Source organism: Macrotis lagotis, chromosome X (genome assembly GCF_037893015.1).
Source record: "Macrotis lagotis isolate mMagLag1 chromosome X, bilby.v1.9.chrom.fasta, whole genome shotgun sequence".
NCBI classification, from domain to species: Eukaryota; Metazoa; Chordata; class Mammalia; order Peramelemorphia; family Peramelidae; genus Macrotis; species Macrotis lagotis.
In genome coordinates, this window is record NC_133666.1 from 630,918,434 (window position 1) to 630,932,298 (window position 13,865).

The window sequence follows — 13,865 nt, forward strand, 5'->3', positions numbered from 1 at the left end:
TTATTCTCTGTGGACTGAGAGCTCAGAAACTGCTATCAATTCAGTTGCCTCCCAGGCCTTCTTCTGACTTGCTGTGCTGGCATAGCCTATACTGGCATAACATGTGCTGAATTGTGCTCCACTCACATCCCAGTGAGATATATCTTTCCTGAACCCTCTAAGCTGTCTTGAATTGAAAAATTGTTTCATTCCATCATTTTTTTGTTTCTGATGCTTTAGAATTCATTTTGAGGTATTATTTTAATGTTGTTTGGAGGGGAATTTGAGAGAGCTCAGGCAAGAGCTCTACCATCTTGGCTCCACCTTCCCTTAGGATTATCTTTCACTCTTTACAATGTACACACAGCACAAATCCAACTAAATACCAAATGTTGCAGTTTCTACCATTATAATATTTCTTGCTTATGTCTGTCTCCACTCTCATAGTCACAGCCTTAGTTCAGGCCCACATAACCTTTCATTGGAATTATTGCCATAGACTTTGATTGGTCTTTCTGCCTTTGGTTTCTCATTACAATTAATCCTCCTTTGCCAAGGTCCTTTGCTAAAGCACATGTCTGTCAGATTGTTATCGTGCTCTATGAAGATAGAAATAAGGGCTAAAGAACATTTTCATTTTGAGTTGCTCTTTAACCTAAGAGTGAAAGGTTGTAAAGAAAACAAAAATTACCATCTGGATGTTGTTATAGACCTTCTTTAAGAGAGAATGAAGACAAAGTGATATTCTCCAGAAAATATGAATGTAATGATGAGACATGTAGATTTAAAAGGATGAAGCTGATAGAGCTGAAATAATTTTCAAATCCATGTTTTCAGATTTAATTTACACACACACACACAAACTATCCATTCCCCCTTCTCTCCCACAATCTAGGAAGGCAAGTGAAATTGTTTCAGAAAATATTGATTTTGTGAGAAAAGAAAGGAATGTGGACAAGAAGCAGAATGTGTGAGCCTTTTTTGCAACTCAGTTCTTGAGAATTCTTCAAGTTCACTTAACCTATAGGATTATGCTTGTACTGATTGCATAAATGCCACACATGGATCTGGTGTTAAAATTTTTCCATCACATTTGCTTGACAATCAACTAATGGCTTTGAATTATATTCCATGATGCTATCTATCTGCCCTCTATAAACTCTTTATATCACCTTATTTTTAAAGCAGAGGAATGACTTTCTTACTTTCATTGCATTTCCAACAAATGAAAAAAAGAATGACAACTCCTTCTTCCAACATTGAGATTCAAGACCACCTCCAACAAGAAAAGTATCTTTAAATATCTACATACCTATAAAGATCCTACCAATTCTATCTTATACCATAAAAACTCATAAAGGGAGCAAAGAAGCTTCCAGAAAACAAAACAGAGGATGCAATTGAACATAAAAAAAATCTGGCAAGAATTCATGAAATCTTTGCCCTCAATAACCTCATGCATAGACTTTTGTAATAATCGGCTGGTGTAATAAGTCTCTCCTCACTCCAATCCATCCTCCATTCAGCTAGGAAAGTGGTTTTCCTAAAGCACAGATCATTTCATCTCCCTACTCAATAAATTTCAGTTAATTCCCTATCACTTGAAGGATCGAATATGAAATCCTCTGCCATTCAAAGCCCTTCTTACATTAGCTCCCTCCTACCTTTCCATTCTTCTAATACTTTACTCCCCACCAGATCCTCTTCAAGTTGGTGACACTGACTTCTTTGCTGTTCCACAAACAAGACACTCCATCTCTTGACTCTGGACATTTTCCCTAGCTATCTCCCATGCCTGGAAATACTCTCCCTTCTCATCTCTACCTACTGATTTCCTTAAGTCTCAAGTAAAATCTCATTTTCCACAGGAAATCATTCTCCACCCTTCTTAATTTTAGTGTCTTCATTTTCTTCTTACTTCATATTTATCCTGCATATAGAACGTTTGTGCTTATGTTTGCTTGCCATTTCTCCTATTAGATTGTGAATTCTTTGAGAGTACTATGACTGTCTTTTCCTGGCAGTAGGTAGTTAAGAAATTTTTATTGATTGACTACTAACAAAATAATAGAAATTACTTTTTTTGAGGCATATTCATTAATGAAATGTTCCCATTATACTAGTACTCCTATACATTTTTCAAAGAGGGATCTCTCCAATGTTCTGGACACTTTCCTTCAAATATAATGTTTATTATTTAAACTAATGGAATCCATTAGTTCTCACTTATTGAACAACTCACCTCCCTTTCAGTCACTCATCTAATATCTTTATACTGCCTTCCTGTCCAATTATTTTTGAGGTATTATGTTGCCATCTATTTAAGACTACCAAGCACTTCCTTTTGCCCTTTGGGTGACCTGTAGCTTTTATTTTTGATCACATATAGTGTGAAATATTTCTTGTTACCTCAGTAGATATAAAATCAACTCAAACTTCTTTATTTGCCTCTCCACAAGAATAACCTATAGTCCAACCTTTCATTGAAATAAAAATTTTTTTTTGTCTCCTATTTCATTTAGAGAATGTCAAGATGGATATGATTCATTTCTTCCAACAAGATGTCCTTTAACTGGTTACTAGACAAAGATGTTACATTTAGAATACCAACAACTAAACTAAAATTTATATATGACCTAAAACCTGTGTACGTTTTTGTATTCCCCTATTTCCATTTCTACCATTCTAACCCTGCAAAGGTCTCCTCTTCCCCAGAACTTAAGGCAACTTTTGTGTTACTCTTGTTACTTCAGTTGCCAGTCAAAGACTTTATCACCAACAAGTTTAGTGAAGATTATTTCCATATTTAGCTAGGCTGGTTCTTGGAAAACAAACAGTCTGTTGCTAGGACTGTTCTCAAAGCCTTACGACATGGAAGAACCTGTCAGAGCTTGTACTTCATTGGCACAACCAGCAAGAACCCATAGTCTTCCTGAGATATTCCTTCTTCCTGAGATCTTGGACAATTTCCACCCCCCCCCTTTATTTTCCAGTGTTCATTTTCTGATTCTCTAATTCCATACCATAGCATGGTGTTTTCCTTGGGGGCAGAATCTCAAAGCAACTTAACTTCCTTCCATGCTGGGCAAGTCATGGTACTCCAGCCCTAAGTGACTTTTGGGAGGTCTCAACTGGATGCTATGTACTTTCCCTCCTATTTAGAAAAGTACCACACAGACTTCATATGTAGTGTATTCTGTGTCCTATTCTATTCCCTCAGTTCCTTAGATTTCTGGTCCCACACTACCAAACTACTGCTATGCAGTGGATTTTTGTATTGTGATCTCTTGAGTATTGTGGATCTCAAGGCTTTGGGGTGGGTGGGATGTAGTTTTGAGTTCTATTTCCATTTCAGAGTCACTTCTACACTACCTTTGTTGGAGCAAAAATGAATATCCTTTAAAATTGTATTCCTCCGGGGTGGTTAGGTGGAGTAGTGGATAAAGCACCCGCCCTGGAGTCAGGAGTACATGGGTTCAAATCCAGTCTCAGACACTTATTACCTAGCTGTGTGGCCATGGGTAAGCCACTTAACCCCGTTTGCCTTGCAAAAACCTAAAAAAAAAAATTGTATTCCTCTCCTGAAGTCATACTTTAATGATCCTGAATTCTTAAAGGCTATGGACAGTGGAGGATGCATTCCAGCAGGTCTTATCTGAAAAAGCTTTCATGTATGGGACTGGTGACAGACTTAGGTCTGTGATCTGAGAACTAGCTTTGATAAATTCAGACTCATTCTGAGATGGTTTCGGGTAGGAAAAGGAGCATTTTATTTAGAGCACTAAGAGTTTTGCTTCTTATATTAATGTGACCCTGGGTAAATCAGTCAATCTGGTCTAGTTTCTCATCTGTAAAATTAAGTGGTTCTATTAGATTATTTCTAAGGTTCCCTCCAGTGCTCAATTCTATGATCTGGCAACTGGACCCAGATGGCTCTGGAAGAGGATATCAAGATCCTCTTAAAGAACGAAGGACAAACAACCACCTACGTTGATACATCTCTCTCCTTGGTAGGGTAGCAAACCCTTGTGAATTTGTTCTGCCCAGAGGTATTAAAATTCTGACTGCTGGAACCTGGCAAGTTATCTTGGGGTTTGCTGGCCTCAAATTACCCTGCCTCTTATTGTTAGCAGAGGAAAGGGAGGCTAGTGACTTTACATAGTCCTCCTTCATTTAAAGCCAATTCACTTGCATGTTGTGGTCCTACTAAGACAAACTTAAAGATATGCATGTTGTCTACCTCGTTAGAAAATAAATTCCTTGAAAACAGTGCATTTTGTTTTTGTGTTTGCATTCCTAACAGTATATACACACATATGCATACACACACACATAAAATACACATGATTTCATTATATATGTAGGGCATATTCATAAGCCATATTCCAAGTATACACATATGTTTGTAGATTGTAGCTATGCACATGTTCACAGATCTTAAGTATTTTGTGTGTCAGTGTAAACTGTAGTTTATCCACTTAAGAGTAGTAGCAGTAGGTGATGGACCCTGCTACCTTCATTGTGTATCTCTGTGCAGATAGCACATAATATTTTTAAAAGTGTACATAATTCCAGATTTTATATATATATATATATATATATATATACATACACATGCCTATGCATATATTTATATATATTTGAAAGGTTTTTAAGAGCCAAAAGTGATCTAAGAGTTGATATAACCACACATATAGAGACACACATCTCTACATACATACTTGAAAAAAGAATTTTTTAAAAGCTAAAAGTGATCAGTTAAGCTTGACATAACTCTACACAATAGAGGACGATCCAGAAGTTTAAGTGAGGCTGTAAGTTTCTTGTATACATGTTTGAGGCGTAATATCATCTATAAAGCATGTTACATTATATAGAGCATAAATATGAGGGGAAGAAATATAAATATAAATATGCATACAAAGAAGTGAAATTAGAGGGTCACTTGGGAGGAGAGCACCTGCATTTGGGAAAATCCTGAAGTTGCTTCACTGTGAGACCCCCGCCCTCTGCGACCTCCCCCATTTTGAAAGGTCTTCGGTGGTCTTCTGCCCCGGGACGTCCCATTTCGCACCTCCCATTCCTCATCCGGGCTGGCCCCCCACTCTCATTCAGCGCCTCCTCCCCTCAGTCGTCCCCCTCCTCCCATCTCGCGTCTAGCCCTTTTCTCTTCCCTTCCCCCCACCCCCTTTCCAGGAAGCTCCAAGTCGAGCGCCAACTTTCAGGGCCCGCCCCCCATCTTCTCCGCGGTTGGCCGGACTCCAGCTTTGACGGACAGCCAGCGCAGCCAATGAGGAGGCGAGGCTGGGCCCCGCCCGTTAAGCACCGAGCGGGGAGGGTGACGGTTGAGAGGAACGTGGTCACCGTGGCCGCTAACCACCCTCCCCTTCCCCCTCCTCCTCCTCCTCCTCCGCCCCGCCCCCTCGCCTAGAGCAGGAAGGCCCCGGCGCGGCGGCGGCCGGGGCGCGGTGTGCGCACGCGCGCTCCCTCCGCGGGGCGCTCGGGCGCGAGTGCCGGGGAGGGAGGAGGAGGAGGAGGCGGAGCCTCGAGGAGGAGGAGGAGGAGGAGGAGGAGGAGCGGGAGCGGCCGCGCCGCCGCCGCTGCCGCCGCCATAGAGACAGTAGCCGTGGAGACTGTTACTTACCAACGGGGAGCAACACGCAGCCGGAGCCGCCGCCGCCGCCGCCGCCGCCGGAGCCCCCGCCCGAACTCCAGGCCGAGCCCGCGAGAGGCAGCGCCGCCGCGGCCCCCGCCGCCGCTGCAGGTGACCGATGGGAGCGAGCCCGCCGGCCCGGCCCGGCCCGGCCCGGCCCGGCCCGGCCCGAGGGGGAAAGTTTGTGCGGCCTCCGCCCCGGCTCCGGGGCTCCGGGCCGGGCCCCGCGCACACGCGCCCTCCGCAGCACCGGCTGTCACTCTCGCCCGCCCTCCGGGGCCGGGACCCCCGCCCCGCTCCCTCCCCGTCCCCGGGCTGGGGAGCCCCGGCCGGCGGGGGGCCGGGCCTCCCCTCCCCCTCTCCCTCTCCCTCGCTAGCTCACTTTGTTGGAGGACTTAGCCGAGTTCGGCGGAGTTGACATTGACTTTGGGGCTCCCCCCCACTTGTTGGCTCCTCCCCCCGCTGCCTCTCCCTGCCCGTCGCCGCCCAGGCGCTGCCACCACTTCCTCCCTCTTTGGGGAGCCCCCGGCCCGGCCGCCTGCCCTCCCCGGCCCGGCCCGGCCCGGCCCGGCCGCCTGCCCTCCCCGGCCCGGCCCGGCCGCCTGCCCTCCCCGGCCCGGCCCGGCCGCCGCCTCCGTATTTGGGCGGATCGCGCACTTGCCCGAGCTCCCCCGGGGAGCTCCCCCGGGGTGGCCCGCCCCGGCCGGCCTCTCGGGAGGCAGCGCCCGAACTCCCGGGCCCGGAGCCCCCTCCCCTCCTAGGAGAAGCGAACCCGTGGAAGTTCCCCGCCTTTCTTTTTCTCGGTCCAGGATTCCCACCCGGCCGGGGCCGACCCGACTCCCCTCCCTCTGGCTCGTTTGTAGCGCGTCTCTTGCTCGCAGTGTTGGAAAGCGGAGCCAGGGTCCCCGAAGGCAATCTCTCCTAACTTTGCCCTCTTCGAGGCGGTGGGCGTTGGCGAATGACACTTTTGAACTAGAATACTTAGATTTTCTCTGCCCTTCCTGTGCCTGGGAACCAGGGTGCTTTTCCTGTTTTTAAACTCGCAGAGGTACGGCAGGAATCTAAATGAAAGGGTGGGGGAGCACTACTTTATATCGATTTTTCGTTTTTCTCACTTTGCCCACTTTGTTTCCTAGCTGTTTCCATTCTTTGTCGCTTACATCGTTCTTCCCTCGCACTGTGACTACTGAAGTTCTAATTCTTACCTCCTTTGTTTTGTTTTTTTAAAAATTCTGGGCAAAAGGTATGATGTAGTGGGAAAAGAGATTATTGGGCTTCGGCGGATCCAGCCTCAAACCCCACCTCAGACTCTATGTGAGCAAGTCACTGCTGGGTTTCAGTTAGTTTCTGCAGATCTAAAACGAGGTTCCTGAACCTGATGGAACGTCTTTCCTAATAGATGATCCAGTGAGATTTCTCAGTTCCACCTTTTTTTTTTCTCACTCCTTTTTGTTGCAACTCCTTATATCCTTTTTTAAAAAAGTTTCCATCCCTTCAAGTGTTGAAACATTGTTTTCTAGTGGAGTTTCTTAAAGCTTGTATCAAAAAGGTATCATAGTTTAAGAGGAAAGAAGCTTCCTCCTTCTGGCTGTTTGAATATACTTTCCATTTCTTTCTCCAAAAGTTACCCTTAAAAGATATAAATTAACTTTGGAAGTAGATATTCACCTTCTCACTCAGGGCAAGTAAATTTGATGGAATCCTGAGAAAGGGGAGTTAATTGGGTTAATTTTACTGTTGTTATTTACCTTAATGGAAGAAGATGGATCGAAAGACTTAATGTAGTTGGTCAATTTTTTTGCACTTCTATTGGATTTTAAAAGGCTGCTCTTAAAAGTGCTTGCCTATGAGGCTTTGAGATACAGACTGTTCCAAAAGTCTTAATGCCATTTTAGTAAGTGTTTGCCAGGTTTGGGGAACAGTATAATCCTAGCTAGTAAAGCTCAAGTCCCTTAAAACAGTGGGGGGGCTGCTAGGTGGCGCTGTGGCTAGAATGCTGGGCCTGCAGTCGGGAAGACTTGAGTTCAAATGTGACCTCTGATACTAAGCTAGTTAACCTAACTGCTAAGTGACTCTAGGCAAGTCCCGTCACCTCGGTTTGCCTCAGATTCTTCTATAAAATGAGCTGGAGAAAGAAATGGCAATCCAAATATCTTTGCCAAGAGAACTCCAAACAGGTCATGATAAGTTGAACTTGACCGAACAACAAAACAAAAACTTAAAACTGGGGTACTGAGATTTGGGGGGCTAGCTTGTATCCCAGAGCCTTAGACCCAATATCTTTTTGGGTATTTAATAAAATTCTGGGTAATTTTTTAAGCTTTAACAGCTGAAAACTACATTTAGACTTTGGAGTTTGAATAATAGTTGAATGATTACTCAAAATAACTGATCAAAAAACTCATAATACTTTAATGAACATTTTATATAAACCATGCCAAATAAAGTAGTGAGACTTGCTTTGTACTTCTCATAACTTCTCATAACAATTAATGATTAATTTAATTATCCAAAATAAAAGAGCAAGTCATAAGCAGTTCATAAATTGCTGACTTCCAATTACAAGCCTAATTACCATTGTGGAAGAGATTTTTCATTTTAATTTAAGATGACCACATTATTTATAGGTTACTAATGTTGGAAATCATATGCTACTACTATTAACATTGTGAAGGAACTTAAAGTACTTCAAAATATGAGAAAATGAGTATTTTCATCATAAAACCATAGACATGGAAGATCCCTTAATATTTTTTAATTTATTTTTTAATATCCCAAAGTTCTATCAATTTTTAACAAGATATACATTTTATTCTGTGCTTTTAATTTTAATTTTTAAAACAATTACCTTTAATAAGGAGAATATGGACGGTCAAGCTACTTTCAGAGGTTGTATTTAAAACTAGGAGTATATATATATATATATAAATATATATATATTTATATATATATTTTAAATGGTGACTAGATGCTTTCCTGGAATACATGGTTCCTAGTTAAGATAGATGTTTGGAGCTTGAGACATTTTTGAGAGCCATTTTGATTAAAATGTATTGGGAACCATAAGATCTGTGGGAGAGTAGGTATGGGGGGAAAAAAGAACATTATTGTTGGTATAGGGACATGAACCAGATTGGTATGGAGGTTAGAGAGAGAAAAAGTATCAAATAGAGAGGAAAACAGACTAATCCTTTGAAAAGAGGGAATTGATACTGTGGTTCATCTTTGCTTTCTTATATTAGCTTTCTTACCCTGTATAATATTTCTAAGTTTAATTACCTCTGTTGTAAAGTGGGAATAATAACTTTTGCAACAATTAACCTTACTCCCTGTTGTTTGGTTGGACAAACCAATCTAAACCTTTTTTAGGTTCTGTATAGATGATTGGAAAAATTCATAGCAAGAGATAAATATGGATTTGAATGGCACTGAAAAACTTGAACTTACTAGGCAGAAAAACTTTATGAATGGAATTTCCTTGAGAGGATGTGCTATTTTTTGTTAGGTAGGAGACTCAACAGACTGCTAATCTGGTAGACTAGGAAGTCAATAGTTGAAAAGAGAATCAATTGCACCTTAGATAACAAGTTGATTTAAATAGCTAGATGGGAACCAAGGTACCAAATCATTTTGAGATCCATGGGAAGGGACCTTAGCATCAACCTAAACTACTCATCTGACCCAGAAATGAACTTGATCAGCCTAAGGTAACACTGCCAAGTATAGAGTAGATCTTGATTCCTTAAATTATACCAGGCTATTTCCACTATTGAATTCAGTTTCTAAAAGTTGGTTTAGGGTGGTGGGAACTTCAAATTTAGGTCAAATGACTAGTTTAAGCATGGAATTAGCAATAATAATGATGATGATGATGATGATGATGATAATAATGATAGTTTTGAACCAAATTCCTTACCACAATCTGTACCATAAATATAGATTTCTTAACTCAGTTTTAGAGCATCACGTTTCTTACTAGTTTGTATTGAATAGCCAAACTGCAGACAGTATTTATTTGCTGCAAACATTTTGAAACCAGTTTCCCTTCTCTTTTATCTCTCTTTTGAATGCCAGCTCAGTTGGAGTTTGGAAAAGGGCCATTTGGAGCATAGGACTGTCCTGAGGTACACACCACAACTTGGTCAGCTTCAGAAACAGCTTTAGTTCTTCTCAACTCTTTGTTCTTGACTTACATTTTTAAAGCCTCAAACATGAATTTAGCTTTTTTTGTACTTTGAATCTTTATTGCTTGCCTTGCCACTGCTTTATTATTGTTTTTGCTATTTGTGAATCAATTATATTTCTTAAAAATGGATATGACCTTCCATTAAATTATCAGCAGACATACATCTAGAATGTATACATACAAAGTAAATGAGTTTAGCATGTTGTTAATCAGATACTATGTTATATAATATGTCTTTAAAACAAAAAGTGGTCATGGAATTCAGAACATCTTGCCTTTTTTTGTAATCTTGGACACAGATGTATAATATTTAGAATCTGCTTATAGGAACCCTAGATGTGGAACTTTCTCCTTGTTTTCTAAATTTGAAATTTATTATACAAAACTATTACTTCAATTATATTTAGATCTTTGCTGAGGTCACACTATTCTGTGAGGGGAATTTGATTTTATAATAAGAGATTTCCAATGTACAATTTAGCAAAAAAACTGAAGAACAGGGAGAAAGTACATTCTATAACCATATTAATAAGTTGGTAACTTTATTGACTGTTTAAAATGTAAAGGCTCTTGATTAGAACATTTCCCAGTTCTTTGTTTTATTAACTTGGACATGAAAACCACAAGTTAATGCAAATATTTTATGACACTATTATTACATTAGAATAAAAGTGATTCAGTTAACTTTCTTTTTTGCAATCTGATATGCTTTTATATTTGATTTACTTATTAGAATAATGGAACAGTTTCATAGATAGTCTACAGATCCATATATACATTAATGGGGGTAGGGAATGGAGGGAAGGGAAGGGAAGCATTCTTTTTTGTTTGTTTTATAATATGGGATCTTACTAATTCATGAAAGTGATTAATGAGCTTCAGGGCAATTTAATGAAGCAAGTTCACAAAGCTATAAGACTTCAGTAATTAGATTGAACTATAACCTCATAACATAGGTAGCCTCTACCTGGTACACATCACAACTCAACAATGTACTTTATTCTATATAGTTTTTGCCAAATTCTTTCTATGGAGTTTTTGCTTAACACACTGAAGACCTTCCTCTTGTAATTTTAATATTTTGTGGATGCCTGTCTTCTATCCAGGCTGTTTATGTGTTATCCCTTTCTCTTAGTAGATATCTAGGTGGGTTAGAGTGTTAGATTTGAAGTCAAGAAAGCCTGAATTCAAATTCTACCTCTGACTTACTAGCTCTTTGTTCCTTAATCTCAATATGCCTTAGTTTTCTCATCTGTAAAATGAAAATAATAATAGCACCTACCTACCAGAGTTTTTATGAAGATCACTTAATAGTTATAAATTGAACTGCATAAATTCTATTATTATTATTACTATTATCACTATATAATAAACAAGCATTTATTAGGCATAATGACAGCCACTGTGTTTGGCCCTGGGGATACAAGGATAAAACAGTTTGTTTCCCAAAGCTTGCCTTTCAATAGGAGAAAGAACACAGACACATAGAAGTCAGTCCAAAGTAAAGAAGCTTCGGGTTGTAAGTAGCCTTTTAAGATAAGCTCTGAAGGAAACTGGGGATTCTGTGAGGTGACATAAGAAAAGAGCACATCCCAGGCAGAGGAGTCAGGCCTGGCCATGGGAATTAGGATATTAGGTCCAAGAAATGGCATTGTGGCTAGAATCATAGAGAGATTATGTGCAAAAAAAAAAAAAAATCTGTAAAGCCAAATTGTAAATCAAATAAAATACCAGAGGTTTTCCTTTTTTTCCCTCGAGGCAAGAACAAGCTACTGAAACTTTTTGTACAGAGAATAATGGTTAGACCTGCTTTAGATTTTTAACTGTTTTCTTATTCCTGAAATTTTTGGTAATTTCATTGTTTTGTTTTCATAATCCCTATTGCTCTGATTGCTTTCCTTTTGAGAGTAGTTGTCCTTAGGGCGGGACTTAAAAGTTGTCTCAGTTTCCTTTTCACTGGCCTCATTCTCTGCCCCAAGTGACTTTTTTGGGGGGGTTACAACTGGCCTCAGCTAAAGACTACTGTGCTTCCCTTCAAACCAGGTAGAATGCTAACCACTTTCAACCCCATAACTTCCAGGCCTTGCCCCTGTGGCCAATGTTACATAGTTCTACCACTGTTACCTGAGGCAGAGTAAGCTGCTTGCTTTTCTCTACTCCCACCTCTGTCACATAGAGTGGAGGAGGGCTGACAAAGGTTGTAGCAGCAATAGTAAGGGACTTAACCATATAAACCTAGACCACAAACTTGTATCTGGTCAGCTTGTATTGTCCCAGATAGGTGAGGGAGTCCTGAGCTAGCAGACCAGGGATTAGTTTTCTGGAGGTTCTTGATGTCTCAGTACATGTAGACAGCTGGAATTGCCTTACTTCTTGTTTATCATTTTTATTTTGGAGAGATATGACAGGTCATGAGGATTGGAGAAAATATCTAGACCACTGTCTGGGTGATCAAGTGACCAAGAAGTAATTTGATAACCATGTGGAGGATGGATGGGAGAGAGGAAAGACTGTAAGAATAGCATACATTAGTATGAATACTTAGTATATTTGGCACATCATAAGCACTTAATAAATGCTTTTTTCATTCATTCATAACAGGGTTTTAAAGTTTACTCATCATGCTTGGTTTCCAACTGAAAAAAGGTAGAAAGAGAGGAGGTTGAATTGCTATCCAGAAACTGGGCAGTTCCTTTAACTCTACTGCAAACACCTATTTTTTTTAAATACAGATGTTCTCTCAGTGACAAATCTCTGTATGTCATAATGACTGAAAAGACCAAATTGCAAATGATCAGAAGACCAACAGAACGAGGCCTTTCCTAAAATGTGATGCTTAGAGTTAATCTTGCTGGGTGGGAGTAAGTAGTCTGCAACAGACTTCCCATGATGACCTATGTGTAGAGAGTTGGTGTGAGGAATATGATATAATTAGAAAAGGAGACAGATAGTCATTAACAAGAATTAGAGTTGGGGCAGCTAGGTGGTGCAGTAGGGGCAGCTAGGTGGCACAATGGATAGAGCACTGGCCCTGGAGCCTGGAGTACCTGAGTTCAAATTCAGCCTCAGACACTTAATAGTTACCTAGCTTGTGACCTTGGGCAAGTCACTTAATCCCATTGCCTTGCAAAAAAAAAAAAGCAAACCCAAAACAAAACAAAAAACCAAAAAAAGTTTGAGTTGATAGGTAGATAGTCTGAATTCTCTCTTGGTGCTCCCAAAATAAAAAAGCCTATAGAAAGGATTCCAATATATTGGGTATTTGCTGTGTTGAGAATCTGTGGAAAGGACATGAGCAAAATGATGACACAGCACAGATGATTTAATTGATCTACACCAATAGAATCCTTATACTGCTGTGATCATAGATTTATTGACATTTCTAAAGTTTGCAAAGAGCTTTCTTTCCAACAACCATGTAAAACAGCTACTCCAAATATTCTCATTTTGGTAGTGAGGAAACAAGTCATAGGAGTTTAAAAGTTGTCTGTGGTCACATAGTTTAGTGTCAAGAGCCAGGATTTAAATCTCTTATCTCCTGATTGAATCAGTATGCTTCACTGTATTCATACTGCTCAGCTCCCTCCTTCTCTTTCTTCCTTCCTTCCTTAGTGACTTTTAAATCTTTTTTTTTAAGTTCTAAATCCTTTCCGTAGGTGGAACAGTGGGTAGAGTGTTGGCTTGGTGTTAAGAAGACCTGAGTTCATATCTAGTCTCAGACATTTACTAACTGTGATCCCTCAGCAATTCACTTCATCTGTTTGCCTTAGTTTCCTCAGCTCTTAAATGGGAACAATAAACAGTATCTGCCTCTGAGGGTTATTGTTAATTATAAAACCCTTATCACAGTGCTTGGCACAGTATAGGTACTCTATAAATATTAACTCTTATTAGGAGGTAACTCAGAATCTCAATGGAGAGAGTGCTGGACCTGGAGTCAGGAAGACTTGAGTTCAAATATGACCTCAGACACTTACTAGTTATGGGACTCTGGGCAAACCACTTGACAAACTCTGTTTGCCTTAATCCACCAAAGAAGGAAATGGC

At 40.6% G+C, this 13,865-nt stretch overlaps 1 protein-coding gene across 4 annotated transcripts in view; it reads left to right on the forward strand.

Annotated features, from left to right (window-relative positions):
- Positions 1 to 5,526: 5,526 nt before the first annotated feature.
- Positions 5,527 to 13,865, forward strand: part of RFX2 (regulatory factor X2) — a 152,288-nt gene continuing 143,949 nt past the window's right edge. The window contains exon 1 of one of the 4 annotated variants that reach the window (XM_074203793.1): positions 5,527 to 5,743. The gene's annotated coding sequence lies outside the window, so the exon portion shown is untranslated. Of the gene's footprint in view, positions 5,744 to 6,285; positions 6,681 to 13,865 lie in introns of those variants that run through there. The other 3 variants (XM_074203785.1, XM_074203786.1, XM_074203789.1) reach the window with 3 other exon arrangements.